The 19,841-nt window shown below is 40.9% G+C and overlaps 1 pseudogene across 1 annotated transcript; it reads left to right on the top strand.

Moving 5' to 3' along the window:
- Positions 1-668: 668 nt before the first annotated feature.
- Positions 669-19,841, top strand: LOC146457562 (sacsin-like; annotated as a pseudogene). The gene is made up of 10 exons (XR_014858438.1): positions 669-768; positions 4,679-4,727; positions 5,509-5,609; positions 6,418-6,528; positions 6,913-7,060; positions 7,433-8,435; positions 9,270-9,844; positions 10,151-18,145; positions 18,680-18,959; positions 19,589-19,841. The product of XR_014858438.1 is annotated as a sacsin-like (transcript).

Here is a 19,841-nt window from a genome sequence, read left to right as displayed (position 1 = left end):
AAATTGGTGAGTTCTTAGTGAAGGAATCGTACTTTGTTTGACAGTCTTAGGCCACGACGCGAGACAGAAAAGAGGTCATTGAGAAGCTTACGTTATCGTAAGGAATTTGACAAATTTCCGCTGATAGTCTAAGTCGCGTAACACACGGAAAACAACGTAACGCGATCGTCGTGACTCAAACTATTCAATTGGCAAGGATAGTTTTATCAATCGGCGAAGCATACAGTTGGAATAAATGAATCAGCCCCAGCATCACGCGTAATGCCAGTGTAGCAGGCATCTTGTTCCAATAAATGTGGAGCGACAAAAAATAAATAAATAAATAAATAATAATTAATAATAATAATGCTATCGAAATGAATTGTAAATAGGTTTAAATAGTTCTTTTTTTTCTACTTTTAACTTGTAATCAGCAATTTGCTTGGAATATGTTAATAAAGAGATAATAATAATAATAATAATAATAATAATAATAATAAAACCGCGTTTCATCGTAATTTTATTTATTAGTTCCTATTCAACGTGTTGAAGACGCCAAAAAAAAAAAAAAAAAAACGATGAGCACATTTGACCCTGTTGTTATGTAAATCTGCTGATTTTCTCGGAAACTGCTGTCAGCGGAAACTACAGAAGGGTTTCATGGAATCTTGCGTGATTCTTGGAAGGCTCTGTTTGTTGCAAGCGCTGATATTCTGTACGCAATCGAGCGTATTATTATAAACTTGGGAACGCTTTCTTGGAAGTGTTTGTGCCGATGACAATGTAAAGGTAAGAAGACATTTGTACTGTACGGCTCAGTATAGTACTGTATAAAATCGAAGACAATCGGTTAATTCACGGCTTCATACAGTTTGTGCCCGCTATGGCGACACGAAAGTTAACCCGGTGTTAAATTAAATCTTCAGTGATATGTACCGACCGAGTATGTATGTCCTGACTCAGACGAAAGACACAACGAAATGATTTGTTTTCATAGAAGAGTAGTGATGAGCTGAAATTTGGCCTGCAACTCACCACATGATCAAACTTACATCTACGAACCTACGAACGGTTTAGTTTTGGACGAAATATCTGCAGACCTGAAGGTCTAAATCGCCACTGAAATTGAGATTGAATTCTGAAGAGCTTTAGCTCCCAAATTCTTAGATGTATTTTAACGTAAGAGTTTATAGAAACCGGGAAAAATGTGACCGATAAAAAAAGTCACAAAGGATTTTTGGAAAGACCCAACAGCTCGTATAAATCGTAAATTTGAGGCGGGAATGGTTTTTGCGACTGAAAAATTCAGCTGAATCCGAACGCCGGGATTAAACATATTTATAGCAAACACTCACAAATTTCGAAAGTTAGGGCTCAAGAAAAATCTTGGAAAACAGAAAACGACATTTGAAATGACTTTTTAATCATTCTCGTTGGGTTACTGCCCCCGATACGAAAGGGGCCAACAGCATTTCTTCTTGTTTGCCAATCGTGTAATATCGACACAAATGGCGGTTCAGTTGTCAACTCCTCATGATAACTTGGTCAGGGCGATGCGTCCTCGGTCCAAAGCCAATGAAAAGGGGTTAAAGTCGTGTATAAAAAAAACTTCAACTACAGATTTGGATTTACCAATGGTACGTTTTAGTTAAATTCTAATGATTTCTATACTTGAAAATAAGAATTTAAAGAAGAATGTTTTGTTTCGCTTAGTGAAGTATGCAAAATGCATCGCCGGCGCTTGAACGCCGGAAACTCAAGAAACAAGCCTTAATTCAATTCCGTGGCCACGGTGCGAAACGAACAAACAGAATGTCTTTATTTTCTTCAATCTCAACTAAATTTGTAAAGCAAAATTCTACTTTTACTCTCTGCATTGGAAGGAGACGCAACGTTCATGAATTTTTTCCGGTTTTCGCTGCCATGCTGGCCGCTAGTGCGCTAGTTCATGTCTGAACTAAGAAACTGTATAAAGTTGCAAGAATAACATCAATATGTCAATTCGTAATTTCAGTTCGACGTTCCAGCTGTCATCTCGAAAGAAATTCATAATAGCTTAATAATACTAACAATTCGATTTCTAAGCGCATATATCTAAAGATATAATGATATTAGTATAAGCAATTAATTCGAGGCGACATGAAGTCAAGAAGATATTGTTAAGGAAATTAATACACCTTCGCAATATGTCGACCTCAAAATTCCTGCGTTTACTGCCGAAGAGAAAGCTTCGAAACAAGTTTATAGAAGGAATTAAAAAAGGATACAAAATCTTAAGAAAGTCATTTCTACTATTAACTATTCTTTTTCGTTTAGAAATTATATCACAAACCGAAAGTACTAGTATAACAACAACAAACTTTATTTACCCCAGAGTCTACAAAAAGCATTTACAATGTAACACACGAATAATAGGTGTATTGGCAATCTGAAATAACCTTGAAGTTTAAAATGAATCCGACAGGCCACATATTCTGTCAGAGCAAGTTTCAGCTCGTTGATCGACAGGAGTCCTTGATAGCTAGACAAACAACATGTAAAATAATTACCGCTCGTGAAGTGAACCCAGTTGCCTTACCTTCGTGAACATAATAAATAGATTAACAACCGTCTGTAATTAAGTTATGTATCAAACAATGCAAAGACAAGACATAAGTTCCATCATGGATTAAAGACGAACTAAAAGACATGCTTTATACGTTGATAGTTTAGGTTGACAGTTTAATCAATATTTTGGCCGAATCCGACAAACGACATGTGAAATGATTCCCGATAATGAAGTGGAAATTAGTTTTCGTAGTAACTGTGGCACCCAATGCAATGGGAACATTAAAGCAAACACCTTAACTGTTGTTTCACGTGTTACATCGTTTGGTGGTCTTTTAAAGGCACATGTTCGTTAGCTAATACAGTGTGATCTGTTCGGATGTTCATTCAGCTGAAACTTTGACTCGCACTGAGGAAGTTTTAGGAATCTTGTTTCCTGAATTTACGAGCCATTGCTGTCTTTACGAAAATGCTAGCTGACCTTCGGAAAACGATCAAAATCAAAAGGAATTAGTTTTCGAGTGTTGCAACATTTCCAGCTGAAAAACCAAATCCGAGTTTCTCAGGCGATAAAGGTCTTTCGATCAAATACCCATGCCCGTGACTGAAGGTCTTGGAAGCACTTTTTTCCTCTGCTTTCATCGACAAGGGACGGTATTTTGTTGAAATTTGTGAGTGCTTGAATACTGCTCGATCCAGCAGTGACTTTAATAGGCATTATCGATAAAAGTCAAGCAAAGTTAGTGTTAACCGTTCTCCATTTTAAACGCTGAAGTGAAAATGAAAGGTTTAATATGATTGCAATGTTTATCAGTTAGGTTAAGTACCATGGTATACTGAAAGTGAGCTAGCCGTGCCGGATTACGAGCTTTGCTGGCGCCGCATAGAATTTGACGTATCAGTGTTCTTGTTCAGTGAAGCTCTTGTCAAGCAACTGATAAAACTTTAATATCAATCCTTTTGCATGGCAAATTTCACTGATATTTTTTTGTGTCGTTGTGTTGGAATAAAGGCCAATAACTTTAATCGATTGCCTCTGACGGAAAGTTTTCAGAAATATAAAAATTCTCAATATGTCGTGACAAACATTTTGTAGAGTGTCCATGTACGGATAGTTTTAATTTCTCATTGTCATCTTTCAATCTGTTTCATGGTAAGAAACATGAATGTTTCGCAGCAGTTTTGTTTACGTTTGATTTCCTAACCTTCTTGTTTACAATACCACGGCCAAGATTTCCCAGAATCGAGTTACATTTTCCGAGGAAGAAATCACGCACGTCTTTGCCTGTTTTTGCAAACCAGATTGAGGATTAAAGAAACCCATTCGCCGGCTTTCCCTTCTAATGTGATAAATATAACATCAGTTGAAGAATAAAACTTATTTTTTTGTGTTCACTATCTAAAACAAAAATATCGTTAAGGCCTTGTAAGTCCGATATCTTAATAATCATGGCGATTGTCACAAGCAGTAGCTTGAATACCGGCGTTAAAAGAGGTTAACTTCTTACACGTTTTTTCGATAAACAGTGCAGTGAAGTCATGCTGACCTGTGGATGTAGTTTTCTTTGCGAAAATGGATAAACATTGATCGAAATTGTCGGCCTATTTTAATTCAGTTGGATTGCAGGACTACATAGCAGAAAGGTTGTAAAGATTATTTATGGCTTTAGTTGGCATTCATCTTTTCCCAATTTAGTAGGAGGTTTCGTATAAAGCAATGATGTCGGGTTTAGTGTTAAGATGCGTCAAAGCGCAATGCAGCTACAGTTAAACTACCAGTTCAGCGATGAAAATTCAACGCAAGTTACAGGAAAAGAAGAAATCGTTCATGTGCAGTCCAACAACTTACCTGCGTTTCCAAAGATCAGGAGAAATTGAAATTGCCCACATTTATAATTTACCGCAGACGTACAGTTAGGTCTCTCATGGGTATAAAGAACGCTTAAAACATTTAATTTCATGTTCACTAAAAATTTGCAAGATAATACCTTTTTCATCATTATATTGCTGTTTAACTTATCAAAAGTAAGGAAGAAAGAAGGTTAATTTTCGCGTAGGTTCCATATTTGATATTTGCATTGCATATTCTGTCTATGTTTTGTCTGATGATCCCAGCAGAGGTTTAGTTCTCATATCTACCATTTCAATTTAGATGATGTTTTTGTGAAGAAGCATTCTAGAGATCAGACATTGCCATATGGGTATGTACATTTAAAAGTTTGTTAGTAGAATGTGTTAAAGATTCTCAATATGAGCCTTTAAACCCTAATTCTGCTCAGTGTGTAATACATTATCAAATTTGAAAATCATACTACTGTTGACATGCAGGCGAAAGCTGCTGAAAATCTAGACTTTAGAATACTACATGCATCTTTCCAGCCTTTTCTTTTTTGTTTAGTTAATTGATTAGTTAATTCGTATATTTCTTTGCTTATTTGTTCATTTATGAAACAACGAGACATTGTGATGGGACAAACCATTCGTCCGAATTGTGCTACCTCATTCTTCATGAAGATTTCGCTTTTCCTGTAAAACAACTCATAAATGTAATGATGTTGACGACATTTATCACCCTCTTGAAGAAAAGCACTTACACAAGCAAATATAACACGCAAGGAAACAAAGATTTACTCTAAAATAACTCCTAGACTTGTGGAAAAAAACTTGATGTACCGGTAATCTGCCGCAACTTCCCGTCTTTAGTACATCAATAGTTGACAATCTTCATATTCGGGAACTCAAGTGCTGATGTAGTCGATGTTGATTCGTCAAAGTAAATTAGCATAGTGACTTAAAAAGGAGGGCATATCCGCCTGGAGGTGATTGTGTCAGTAGGCATTGCCGCGATGGAAAAAAATATATTAATTGCGTTTTTTCACGCCTTTTTAAAAGAAACGATCCCGTCGGCAAGAAGCTTTACGTGCATTGAATGCATTTAGAAAAACATATAAATATTAACGTCCCTGCTTTTGGTTTATTCAGCGAACAATGATGATGACAGATTTGACTTAATTCAACCAACACTCATCCAACAGTTGAGGAAAATCCTAGATGAGTACCCGGATGATGGACAGATACTCAAGGTACGTCTGATTAAGGTAGCAATTTGTAGTTACATTCATTCTCAAATGTTCGGTTTTATTATTAATTGAATTTTGGACTGTTAACCAATTTTAAAGCGCTTAATTGGTCAGCACCATGCCATATTACTGATTTGTAACGATCTATATCCATCATATCAAGTGCTCTTCTTTCTGGGAGTAACCATTTGCTCGTCAAGCCAAAGTTTAACCTGAAAATGTACGCTTGTCGTCCTTTCGCAGTGGCTGCTTCTGTCTTTTGGAGTACACTCCCTATTTCGGTAAACAGATATAAGTCCAGGTTGAGGACATTTCTTGTTTTTCAAGCCTACGTTTTACTTCCAATGCACCGTGCTTTTTTCTAGCTTTCTTTTTGCTTAGTTTTAATGTTAACCATATCCTAAAGAGACTTTAATTTGTACCGCTCATTCTTCTTTTTAAAAGGAATCTAGCTTTTAAATCATTGGTATTTATTATAATAAAATACAACAACAAAAAGAACGAAAATAGTTATACTCTTTATTTACACAAGTATTCTACTAACATGAAGTGAAGTCATTACTTAGTAACGAGACTCTGGATTCAGTATCATCCGGAGGTCACTAGAGTTACTATATGATTGCGGTTATAAAATATAAATCTGTGCAAACGACCAAGCATTGCTTTTTCGAGTCAAGTATATTGATTTCACATCTAAATCAACAGAAGAGGTGGTCACATTCCAGATACCCTACAACATCTTTAAAAGCTCATTTATGGCGGATATCATTTGTGTGCCATTATTTATTATCCATGCCCTCTCCTGTAATAGGAACTCGTTCAAAATGCGGAAGATGCAAGTGCCACTCACGTCAAGTTTCTGCATGACAAACGCAGTTATGGGACAGCACAACTCTATGACGAGCAGCTCGCAAAGTTTCAGGTAAAAGATTGTGTTTTTAATAATTAATAACATAACGAAAGCTTGGCTTTAGTTTAGTTACCCACCAATTTGGGGAGGGGGGGGGGAGGGGGGGCGTTCGAGGGGCTGATATAATTCAGCTCTTTCCTATCTTGCTAATGAATTTTGACTTCCGGCAATTTGAAGAGGGCGCCATTTTATTTTTGTAATAAAGAATTTACCTTTCTCCCGATCGCGAGTGTAAGGCAAATTGAGCTGTTGCAGAAAATCAGGCTTGAACTGCTTATATATCAGCCTATCGATTTGTTAAACACACGTTTCAACCGAAACCCCGATTGGAAACTAATTAAACTAGTGCTCTGTTACGGATCGTTTTGAACTGAATATTTTTATCACTCTCATCAGGGACCAGCACTTTATTCCTACAATAACGCACTTTTTACCAAAGAGGACTGGAAAGGTATCCGTTTGGTCTGTGACAGCATTAAAGTTGAAGATCCGATGAAAGTTGGTCGGTTTGGTTTGGGATTCAAGTCTGTGTTTCACATGACAGGTAAACCTCAATTACTCCTTTGAGCACTGCATGCGTGTACCCCAACATCGAAAAGTGAAACCCTAATTTTAGGCTCAAAGGTGAGAACGAAGAATGCATTTGAATTTTTAACACTTGGTAATAATGATGCAGTGCTAGGTCACAAGCAATTCGCTCAGACCGGCGTGCCTCAGGAATTTCCAGCAGGGAACATTGAAATGTGTCAATGAGTAGATTTATGGACCAGAGATAGGTGGACTCCTGGATGAGATGCTGGGTAGGTTCTTTGATAATAGAAAGGATATACGATAAAATGGTGGGCTAGGGGACAATTATTGCAGCATGGGTGTTTGCCAATCAGTACCTAAAAGCATTTCCAATAATCTCTTTCAGATTTGCCAAGCTTGCTTAGTGAATGCCAGATTGGATTCATCGACCCGCATGGCAAGTACTTTTCTGACAAAATTCGTATGCAGATACGAACAGGAATACGCTGGCGACTTCGAGAGGATCGCACAAAAATGGATGGAATACCTGATCAGTTTAGTCCTTACAAAGGCATATTTAACTGTACCGATAAGGTCTTCTCTCAGGGAAACTACAATGGAACTTTGTTCCGCTTCCCCTTAAGGAGCACACCTTCCGAGCTATCAGAGACACTTTACTCTGCTGAGAGGATGGACACTTTGTTTGAAAGCTTTAAGGCCGATGCTCACCTAATGCTCCTGTTCCTGCAACATCTAGAGTCTATTGAGTTGCATGTCAGAGAAGAGTCTAACTCTGCCCCCACAAGAGTCTTTCAAGTGAAGATTGGCGAAGAAAGTCTTCAAACAGTTCGGGAGAAGAGAAAGGAGTTTTCCGCGAAAATCAAACCTGGTAAAGTTATGCCTGCATCTGTTTCGGTGACTTACCCGGTCACCATAGAGACAATAAACTTCGATTCGATCTGTGGTGACAGTACGCAGAAATATTCATTCCTCGTTACCAACTACTTTTGTGGAGGACAGGTTTCTTCGACCTTTAAAAAGCTAATGACAGAGAAGGCTCTTAGCTATCTACCCATGGTTGGTGTGGCAATCGCGTTGCCATCAGATCCAAGATTGCCGACACCCGACATTCAAGGCCATGTGTTTTGTTTCTTGCCATTGCCAGTTCAAAAAACCAGTTTAACTGGTTTGCCAGTGCACGTGAATGGCTTCTTCGCTTTGAATCAGAACAGACGGTACATCAAGTCTCCAAATGCAGATCAGGAAGACCGCGAGAAAGCGGGCCGGGACATGACCGACAGGTCTCTGTTATGGAACAAGTGTCTGCTAGAGGAAGCCATTCCCAAAGCTTATGCCACGTTGATTTTTAGGGCCACCAAAGAGAAAGTCCCTACAACTGCCATTTAAAAGTAAATACAATAAGATAACCTGTCTCTTCAATCGTTTCAAACTGTTGTGGGAATTTTGGGAAACGGTTACTTTCGTTGATTTATTATTTTTTTTAGCAAGATTGAATTGAGTTCTGAAAGACTGCTTTATAGGGCTTAGTGCTTTGAAAAACTAGGAAAACATCTTTCAAAACCAAAATTACAGATTTTCTCTTTGGAAGGGCTGATCGCAAGTGAAACGTATTCAGATTTATTCAGGGGCACCTTGTTTGTTGTTTTCTTAGGTAAATTATTCAGTGCAGAGTAAAGTATAGCACAATATAAGACAACGCAATTTGCTGCCTTTTCCAAAACGGCTTCTCAGGACTAGTACATTATTTATGATTTTAAGCTATTTAGAACTTATCACTGTGTATACAATAATACGTTATTTATAGTCATAGATTATATAGAAGTAGGCTACAATCATTAGAAGTTAGTAATAATAATAATAATAATAATAATAATAATAATAATAATAATAATAATAAAATGTAATGTAGCATACGATAGTATTCTAGGTGATGGAACTCAATTCTCAACTTCCGTTTAGAGCGCATGTGCTCTCTGTACATTTGAGTGTTATGATAATGAATGTCGGAACTTTTAGCAGGTGTTGATACTTAGTAGGTGTGATGGACTAAACCAATTAGACACTCAAACATAATATCTGTATCTTTTCCCGTAACATACAATCGACAAATAGCCAATGTCTAGCATCGGTATAATGACCAGAGCAGCAACGTTCTGTAACAGCTACAATTTGCAAGTGTTTTGCTTCCAGTTAATATGTAATAATAATCTTTTATATTTCAGAGCGTGGCCAGATATTGAAGGCATAGACGGCAAGTGGAGGGGGCTTGAAAAACCTTTCTTTCAGTTACTTCTTGCAAAGAACGTTTTTCACACCCAAGCTGATGGCGGCAGTTGGATAAAGATAGAAGATGCGATTTTCCAGGGACAGTCAGAAGGCCAACAGAACGATTTGCTGCTGAGAGTTCTGCTTTCAGTTGGATTACCCGCAGTCACTGTCCCAAGTCATGTGCACAGTGCTTTGGACAGATACGTCGCAGATCAAACAGAAATCAAGCCCCCTCTGATAAGAGATGTGTTGAGACAAGAACCCTCTTGGTATACGAAACTTGACAGAAAAGAGAAGCTGTTTCTTCTTCAGTTTTGTTTGAGGGATCTTAATTTCTCAGACCTTGATGGTTTGCAGCTTCTGCCACTCTCCAATGGGCAATTTGCGAAATTTAAAAATCGCGCCACAACCATTTACATCGCCTCCCCAGAGCACCCCCAAGAACTATTTCCTGGTCTAAGCGATCGCTTTCTGGATAAAACTGTCGAAGCTGACATTCTTGGATACCTCCAAGCTGCAGCCGTTAAAGGTATAGTGCGGACCTAATATCAGTACACACTTATTAGAGAAGGAAGCTAAAATTGAGATGAACTTGCATTAGGCTCAAACGTTAGCTATGTCAGGGTCTCGAAATATGAAACAAAAGAAGCAATTGAGAGAATTGTCATTTTGAGAGCTTCCCAAATTTAGATGACCAAAATCTTATTCAATTTCTACAGTCTATTGACAATTGGTCAATTTAAATTTGGCAACAGCAAAGTTTTACAGCACCTTCACAAGTACTTATTTAAAAGCTGTTTTATCATATATTGTTTGCTCACTTTCATAATCGCAGGTCACACGCAGCTACGACCAATTAGTACGGGTGACGTGCCTTCCCTCCTCTGCGATTCCCTTGCTTTGAGTTGGAAAGACGGTGGATCAGTTTTGTGGTACCCAAATGACATGAACCATAACCATCCTCCTAATGGCTGGCTCCAGTTGGTTTGGCAATATCTAGGGAACCATTTTACCACTGCACAGGATCTTCAGCTCCTTGAAGACTTGCCCCTGATTCCGCTCAGCATGTCTCAGACACCTATCTCGTTGACGCCGCTTTGCTACCCCTCTAGAGTTGTTGTCAAAGGGTTTAATTATGACTGCATTGATGATGCTGTGTGGAATGTGTTAACGAAGATCGGTCTGATTGTCATGCTGGATTGTCCGGCCTTTATACGCCAGCATCCTGCTGTCTTTGGAACCTTCATAAACCCACCCTCTATACAAGGCATTTTGAGGGCAATGGTAGGTTGCGTTTCTAACACTGGAACTGGAACATTTGTAGAAAAGGTTCGAGGAGTCTCTACATAAGAGAAGCATACTCTGAGGTCATTTCTGTCTGATGTACGACCGGGACACATTGGAATGGAGGAATACAACCTATTGGGTTCCCTTCCACTCTTTGAGACTCACCTCAAAAGGTTTGTGTCGAAGAAAGACGACCTGTGTGCAGCGTCTCCGGACTCCCTCCCCGTTCAACCACTACGAGACTTCATTGACGTTTCTAAGACGTTGGCTCGACTCTTGAAAGTCAGGATTCTGAAGCCCACTGAATTGCTCTGCGAGATGATATTTCCCGACATGCATCAAGGAAGATACTCTAAAGAGCAAGTAGACAGGCTGATGCCCTATGCGTTGAGACATTTCGGACCTGCCATTCGAACGGATGCCAACTTCAGGCGTAATATTCAAGTGTTGCCATTTCTCCCAAAACAGACAGTGCGAGTGACGGCATCGAGTGTCTTCGACCCCAGAAACGAAACCCTGCAAAAACTGTTTGCCCACGAAGACGTTTTTCCGGTTGGCAAGCTTTACAACGACCCAGTGGTTCTTATGGTGTTAGAAGAACTTGGAATGAAAAAAGGGAGCAGCATCACTGCTAAAGATATTTTTCAAAGTGCCAAAGAGGTCAGCGTGCTTCCTTTTCTTCATTCTGTCAGACAGAAATCTAAAGCAATTTTGCAGTATCTTAGCAACCACCCCCGGAAACTTCAAGAGTCAGTTAATGGACAGGAACTAGGTGTGCTACTGAGGGACCTTCGTTGGGTGTTACGATTACGGCATACAACTCAAAACTTCCCCCCTTCCCTTCCATGGTGGCAAACAGCCGAAAAAGAAATACACTTTTCCAAGCCAAGTGAACTCAAGAGCCACCAGCTTGCCAATCTTATCGGGACCGTGAAACCTGTTGTCGAAGTAGAGTCATCGAATGAAATTTGCAGGTATTTTGGCTGGGAAACCAAACCAGCTGTCGTTGATGTCGTAGAGCAATTGAAAAATGTGGTCACATATTACACCAAGGAAGAGAAACGGCATTACATGGTGTTGGTTAAGGACATCTACATGTTTTTTAGCAGTACAGACTGTGGTGATTTGAAGAGAGCATTCGACCGGGTAGAGGTCGCCGAATGGATTTGGAATGGAGACGGCTTTTCTTCCCCTGGCAAAGTGCTGCCAAGTGAGCCAACCATTGACCTTACACCATACGTACTTCCCATTCCCTCGGAGATGATGAAGTTCTCTACCATGTTTCACAATTGTGGCATGAGGACCCAAAGTGATCCCGTTCTTCTACTGCAGGTCCTTGGCATGATAAAAGAGAGATATGACGATCGAAAATCCCGATTTAGCTCTTCAGAAGTAAAACGTGATCTTAAGTTATCTGTGGAAATCTTGAATGAGCTTGCCAATGGGGAGATATCCTCAGAGCTTCAAGCTATGATTCTCTTTCCTATTTACCTTGAAGACAAGTCGTACATCCGGCTTGAGCGAGTTGAGTATTGCATGTACTGTGAACAGGACGACTGGTTAAAAAGAGAGAGCGACGGAGAAGGTTTGAAATGTTTCTATGTCCATCCTAATGTTCCCAACGTCACTGCCAAACGCTTAGGTGTGGAAACAAGACGAGGTGAAACGTTGCGACCACATGCACGTGGAATTCCCTTTGGTCAACGAGAGAGACTTACGAATCGTTTGAAGCGTATTCTAACAGGCTACCCTTGCGAGAAAGAAATATTGAAAGAGCTTCTACAAAATGCAGATGATGCACAGGCCACAGAGATTTCCTTCATTAAGGATCCCAGGCACCATCCTGATGAAAGAATTTTTGAAGACAGCTGGAAACCACTGCAAGGTCCTGCTCTCTGTGTGTACAACAACAAACCATTCACCAACGCAGACTTGGAGGGAATACGTAACCTTGGTGAGGGCAGCAAGGGAGAAGACCCAAACAAGACTGGTCAATACGGTGTCGGCTTCAATGCGGTATATCATTTGACTTACGTGCCGTCATTTATGTCGAAAGTAAAAGATATTGGCAATGTACTGTGCGCATTTGATCCTCATTATACTTACGTTCCTGGTACGACAATTCAAGAGCCCGGAAGAATGTTTAATAACATCACAACACTCAGGAAAATGTTCCCTGATGTATTTTCTTGTTATTTAGAAGATCATTTTTCGACGGACACCGGAACTATGTTCCGATTTCCTCTACGTACACAACAGATGTCGATGGTTTCTCAGATATCGTCCAGCCACATGACACTAACACTGCTGAACACAATGATGGAAGACTTGAAAAAGGAACTTTTTGAAGTTCTCCTTTTCGTGAGCAATGTGAAGAAAATAACTCTCTGTGAAGTAAATGAGGAAACTGGAGAACTAGCGAATGCCTATTCAGTCGAAGCAACAATGTCGAAGGAGGATGAAGCCAAAAGACAAGAATTTGCTGATTACATCAAGCAGATTGGAGCGAAGATGAAAGAAGGAAAGCATTTTCTTCCAAGTAATCTTCCAGTAGAAAAAGTGTCCTATGTTTTGAACATCACAGACAACTTAGGAAACAAAGAAAAGTGATTAATAGTCCAGCAAATTGGCCTTGAGAAGGAAGCGTCAAGGAGTGTCACAAATGCTTTTAAAAGGCAACAGCTTGGTATGCTGCCTCGTGGTGGTGTCGCTTGTCTATTAGAAAGGACGTCAACGAATTGTGGTGAACGAAGACACAAAGCTTTTTGCTTTCTCCCACTCCCGTTCGAAACTGATCTGCCGGTGCACATCAATGGCCACTTTGCACTCGACCACGAGGCAAGAAGAAATTTATGGAGAGACGAAGCTGGTGGGTATCGGAATGACTGGAACAATGCTCTACTTGGGGACGTGGTAGCATCATGCTATCTCACACTTTTAGTCGAAGTGCGGACTTTTCTTCAATTACCCATCGGTAAAGATGCCTCCCCATGCCTTCTGACGTGCACGAAAAGTGAGATATTGCAGAGAATCAGTGCTTATGAAAAGCTCTTTCCAATCAAACCACCTACAGAGCCTTACTGGAAGATATTAGTGGATTCTCTTTACCAGAAAGTCAACATGAAAGAGTTAAGAGTTCTCCCAGTTATTAGGAAAAGGCCACTGGATGTTAGTCAACAAGAACTGAAGAACACGTCCGCAGTTGAGATTACCTGGTTTCCACCAACAGGGCATGGAAATAATCAAGCGTTCTTTAACAATCTTGCAGAAACCGAACCTTTTGGCACGTTACCTCAGAAGGAGAGAGATGAGAACCAAGCAAAAGCAAGAAAAAAGTTTGAAGAGATATTACTTGAAAGTGGCTTCAACCTGATAGCCTTTTCCACGGCATTGCACATCTCCTTTCAGCGATCAGAAGTTCGTACATGCGTCATTTCTCCAACTTCGGTGACCGACTTCTACAAGTCCATCAGTTCTCAAGAACCGCTGTGCAAGATTGGACAGATACCCTGTAACGTAAACGCAACGCCATTCAGAGATGTCCATGGAGTTATTCTAACACTGCAATACTGTAAAGGGATGGAAAATTTTTGTGATCAGCTGCCAGGTCTTCCGTTGCTTTTGACGAAAGAGAACTGCCTTCAGTTGTTCTCAAGCAAAGACCCTAAGTTTCTTCCTCGATTTCATGATATTTTATCTGGTTCTCCGCATGTTTTCTTACACGACGTAGTGTACCGGAAGATTTTCAGCGACGAATCAATTTCAAAGTCATCCGTTTTGAAGCCCCTGGATGTAGGAGGATTCATCGGGAACCTACCTCACACACTGTCTCGTGAGTCCTTTGCAAAAGGCGCTTTTGTTGAGTGGTCTCCAAATCAGAAAACAACGCCCAACCAGCGATGGATATCTAAAGTGTGGGTTTTCCTAGGAGAGCTTACAAGAGACATTCTTCATGACCGAAGAATAGATGAGGAGTCAAAGCGCTTACACATTCAAGCTAAAATTGGTTCCCTGGCTAACTGGAGTATTCTCCCCGCCAGTATGGTGAAAATCGTACAGAAAAAGAAATCGTTGGTTTGTTTTTTCTCACCCAGCGTGTCTCCACCTTCCGCGCAGCTTCTTGTGCCTCTTTGCCAAGCAGCATCTGTCCTTGATTTCCGTAGTTCAGATTCTACAAATTTCAATCTCGTAGAAGTGTTACGAAAATTCGGGGTGCCAGAACTTAATTATGCTATGCTGTTAACCCTTAGTTCAGGAACCCCTTTGTATTCATTATCTAATGATGCAGTTGCACTGGCTCGTTTAATGGTCTCATCTTTGAAGGTTCCAACGTCTCTACTTACAGCACTTAATCAAAAAGTTGAAATGGACCCGCAGTCACCTGGAAGACTGAAGTCGGAGGACTGTAAACTGGTTTTGGAATACTTCAGCAGGAGCGTGAGCAGTCTCAAAGACGTAGATAGAAGCAAGCTAAGAAAGCTGCCTTTTTACCTGGCAACACACGGAGGCTTCATAAGACTCAATCAACATACCAGAGCTTACGTCCTACCAATTAGTGTACCAAGGAACGAAATTGGTGCATTGGAGCGGGAGTTAGGTGTTGTATTTCTGGAATCCTGCACAAGGCTGTCAAGTCTTTTCAAGTTCCTTGCTCTCGAGTGCGTATCTGTTGTTGACATGTATTGCAACTACATCTTACCACATTTGAGCATTTTCAGCCAAGACGTAATTCAGTCACATCTTGAGTACATTCGCAAAGATATTCTGTCAAATTTTTCAACATCGGATGACGACAAGCAAAAGCTGCTGAACAGCTTAAAAAAAACCCCATTCATTCCCTCAGTAGATGGCTCCCTAAGAGCTGCATCTATGTTTTTCGACCCATGTATAGAGGTCTTCAAAACCATGCTCACACCGAGCAACTTCCCACCCAAACCAGTTGACACAGTGGAATGGTTAGTAGTTTTGCGAATGATTGGCTTAATTCAAGTGGTTTCTCAGGATCATTTCAAGCGATTTGCCAGAGAAGTTGCAGAAGAAGCCACCACAGAGCCAACGGAGAACACATACAAGAAATCACAAGTACTGGTGAGGCATCTCATAGAACGACCCAACGTTGTGGCCGAAGGACTTCTGCAAGCTGTCTGCAACATTCATTTTGTGGCCACTGAACCAGCTAGAAAAGCACTGAGGGACTTATGTCAGCCATTTCAAGCGATGACAAATGGCCAAAGTTCCTATTGCACATTCAAAGGCGCAGTTCCTTCCGAATATGCAGAAATCGTTTGGACAAGAGCGCATTTGCTTCCAAGGTGGGCGAATCCTGCCTAGCATAAGCAGCAACTTGGCTGTCCAGAAGAAAGCGGAATTGACCGGTACTGTAACGATTTTATAACCCAACTTCAAATAATGAGGAAGCCATCGGTAGATCTTGTTGTTGGCCACTGCCAAGCAATCTGTATTCTCCTTGAAGAGAAAGGCGAGAGGGAACATTCTTCTCAAGAGCAGTGTGCTACAAGGATAGCAGTCATGGGACGCATTTACGACTTCCTACAAAGAAACCCGATTACAAACAGCAGAACAAAGGAGCTCCTTTCAAAAACGCCATGCATTTTGGTCGAACAAGGAAGAAAGCTCATTCTACCGACACATGCTGTTCTCGAGCTCTATGAGCATCTTGAGATTAAGCCTTATCTATACAGCGTGCCTCGAGAATTTGGCAGGTATCACCGCTTGTTTGCGACCATTGGCTGTTCAAAGCATGTCGAAATTAAGCACTACGCTATGGTGTTGGAAATGTTGCATGATAACTGCAAAAATGCCGGGATGCACCCAAATGAAATGAGCGTATGCTTCAAAGCGGTGAAAGGTTTCTTTGAAAGGCTGGAAGACAGCAAGGAAGAGGCTGAGACCCTTTTACAGCTTTACCTTCCAGGTACATACCCAGGAACACGTTTCTCGGATGGCAGCGTCCGGTCAACGCCCGTGACCCTACACGAATCTTCAAAATTGATTTTTAATGATGAGTCCACATCCATTCTCGGTCGTCTCCAGAAGTTTAATCATCCTTTCCTACTGGACCTAAGAGAGATGAAGGTGTCTTGCAGGTCTGCCATGACTAGCTACAGAGAGCTGTTGTTGAAGTTGCCGACTGCAACACGACCCAAAATGCTGTCCTCTGTAGTCAGTGAAAAAATCAACGATTCACAGAATACTGCCAGAGTGATGTCTGAAGCTGCAACGTCGGTAAAGTATCGGCTCTCCTCGCCAGAATTCTTTTCTGGAATAATCAGACTCATTCGAGACGTGAATTGTCAAGACGAGTATTTTCATGAAGACCTAATGAAAAGTATCGAAAGTGGACTTCGAAGTATTGAGATCTGTGCAATCAGTAACCTCAGAACCACCCTTGTTTGTGATGGCAACCCTATTCCAGAAAGTGAAGCAAAAGTTCGTATCTTCTCAGAAAAGAGAACGACGTCTTCGGGAGACGTGGACGGTATATCTAGATGCTGGAAAGGCAACGGGCGAGATCTTCGTTGTCTCATTAGTGTCCAGCGTCATTGTGGAGCTATATGGAAGACTTCTTGGACAGAGAGCAGGGTTAATCGCTCAGATACTCAACTGCCCACCGAGGGACATTTCGGCACTGTTAGATTCTTTGAAGGTTCGGTCAGATGACTCCGGCTGTGCAACAGGGGTGGCTATCTTCCCCAATCTGGGCACCTTCATTCCACTTGATTGCCATCATCTGTTAAATGATGCATTTGAAGAGTTTGATCCTGGTGAATATGTGGGATATGAGCTGGAAGATCCCACCCTACACCATGAAGAGGGAAATGCAACGTACATCTACGCAAGGATTGTCAATAACGTGGCAGATCAAGGTCGTCCTCTCTTTGCGAAGAGGTATAGAATTGACGTTGGAGGTAACCTAGAAATAGAAGTTGATGCCGCCGACTTGTACAAGTTCAGTTTAGAAGCTCCAACCTCTTCGGAAATTGTCGTCTCTCATAACCAGCCGCAGAGCTCTGCCCAAAACGCCATCGAGTGTCCCCAATGTAGAAACAAACAAGAGGTGTTTAACGAGATATCAGACCATCTGGAAGAGGCATGGAAAATGCCAGAAGATGAACGTTGGAAAATCATCAAGCGGCCTTATCTGCAGTGGCATAAAAATGTGGGTGATGAGGAATTTTCCAATGAGGTTTGCGAACATCTACAGAGTGAAATTTCGCGATTGGAAAGAGGTGACCTGAGAGGTAGCCAACAAGCTACAAACATGGATTCTAGTGGAACTCAGCACGGCTCGTACAATGATCGGTTAACTTCATTGAGGAGACGTGCAAGGCAACATCAAATGCAGCAGGAAAGAAACATATCAATGCTGCAGTTTCATGGAGGTGCCACCCGGAGACTGAATCCACAACCAGGAGAAGCCAGGCGATGGTTCCAGCAGGCAGAGGCCGATATCGTTGCCGTAGAAAACGACATTACGAGCAGGAAACCGTCCTACGAATGGGCTTGTTTCAAGTGCCACCAGGTATGGCTTACATTTGTTTCACTTTTGCAGCAAAGTTGTTCGAATAGAATCAGTGTAAGGGCCTTTGGAAGTCAAGCAATCTTAAAGTAAAAATTTCCTTTGAAATGAGATGAGAGAAAAGCTATCAAGCATAATCTTTCTTGTCATGTAGTTCACAATGACGTTACATTGGAAAACGACAGTGCACAACAGCCGTTGCCATCACTGTTGTATGCTATTGTGAAACGGAGAGGCTAGACTATAAAAATGTCTATAATTATAGAATTGATTTCTAGCGAACCTTGGCATTTTCATTCACAAGTGTAATTAAGGAGAAAGTTGCCAAGATAATTGGTTGAATTGATCGACATTTTAGTGGCGTGTAAATGTTTTACGGATTCATTAAAACATCCAGCAATGGTAAGATGTTGTCAGTTAGTTCTTCTTCAGTTAGTTACTCTACCTCGTTACGTAACGACACTCCTGGAACACGTTATTCCTGTTCACTATATGTTCGTGATAACGCCTTAATGACAGAAAAAGTTACTTCCACAGGCAGCAGAGAAGGCCCTAAAAGCTGTCCAGTACACCATAGATGCAGAAAAATCGAACGTCCATAACTTGGTTCAAATTTGCTACAGTTTAAATGAACCCGAACTACTTCAGTTTGCCAGCCAGCTGGAGAGAGTTGTGGTTGGTTACACACGCATGCGGTATCCAGACATGGTAAGCTTTCCCCGGATTCCAAACGAAGTGTACGATGTCCAGATGGCCCAAGATGCCTTGACACTAGCCAAGAGGATTTTCCAAGGAGTTAGAAGTCGAATTTCCCAAGGTTTGTTTCTAATAGAAAGTTCGAAATCTATCTATCTAAACCCAATTCATGGAAATTAGTACTTACTACCGCAAAGACCTCAAGTTTCTCACACACGAGGCAACAATCTAGCGCAAGCTTTTTTGTTGAGCTACTCGCTCCGCTCTTGAAATTGCAATTCTTTTACTGGTTTGTCCTGTTTGTGGCAACTTGGGAACAGGTAATCGGAAGTCCTTTAGTGATCTGCGCCAGTTTGAAACCTGTCCGGTACGGTATGTACCTTTCTCTTAAACGGACGGACGGCAACCGGAAATTGAATTTTTCCCTTTTTTAGCGTTTTCGCGCCATCGCGTTTGTAACGTCAAGCCACAGTCATCAACAAGACTTTTTCCTGTCCGTGGTAAGGAGCAAAACCACGCGAAGAAAGGAAACATTCGACTTCGGGTTGCCGTCTGTGGTTCAGGAACGCCCGGCTTAAGCTCCTAATAGCATATAACAGTAACTCCCCTTGTAAATGCAGTGTGATTCAATTATTGTCTTTGTTGTCACGAGGGGAGAGGTCAAAACTGTATATCTGCATCTTTTACGTCTTATTAGAAGTTTTTTTTTCATGAAGTTTCTTTTAATAGACGTTTGTCTTTGCTTTCCAGTTCCAGCGACGTATTCAGACGGTGAAGAAACCTAAAGAAAACGACGCTACTGTATTTTAATGCCACAACGCACTTCAAGCTAATCTCGCTGTTGTCATGTAAATAAGGTAGCGGTTTTAGCTTTTCTTTGTGATTACATTTTATAAACCAAATGAACAGTTTTGAGAGGCGATTTTGGTAACTACGTAGAGCCTTCGTGATAGGTGTTCTAGCTTGGACAGTAGCAAGCAAATTCTAGTAGGAGCTGAAGCCG

The sequence above is a fragment of the Pavona decussata genome, unplaced genomic scaffold (genome assembly GCF_977016875.1).
Source record: "Pavona decussata unplaced genomic scaffold, jaPavDecu1.1 SCAFFOLD_240, whole genome shotgun sequence".
Lineage (NCBI taxonomy): Eukaryota > Metazoa > Cnidaria > Anthozoa > Scleractinia > Agariciidae > Pavona > Pavona decussata.
The sequence above is the reverse complement of the archived record's forward strand: the minus strand, read 5'-3'. Positions and strand labels throughout refer to the sequence as shown.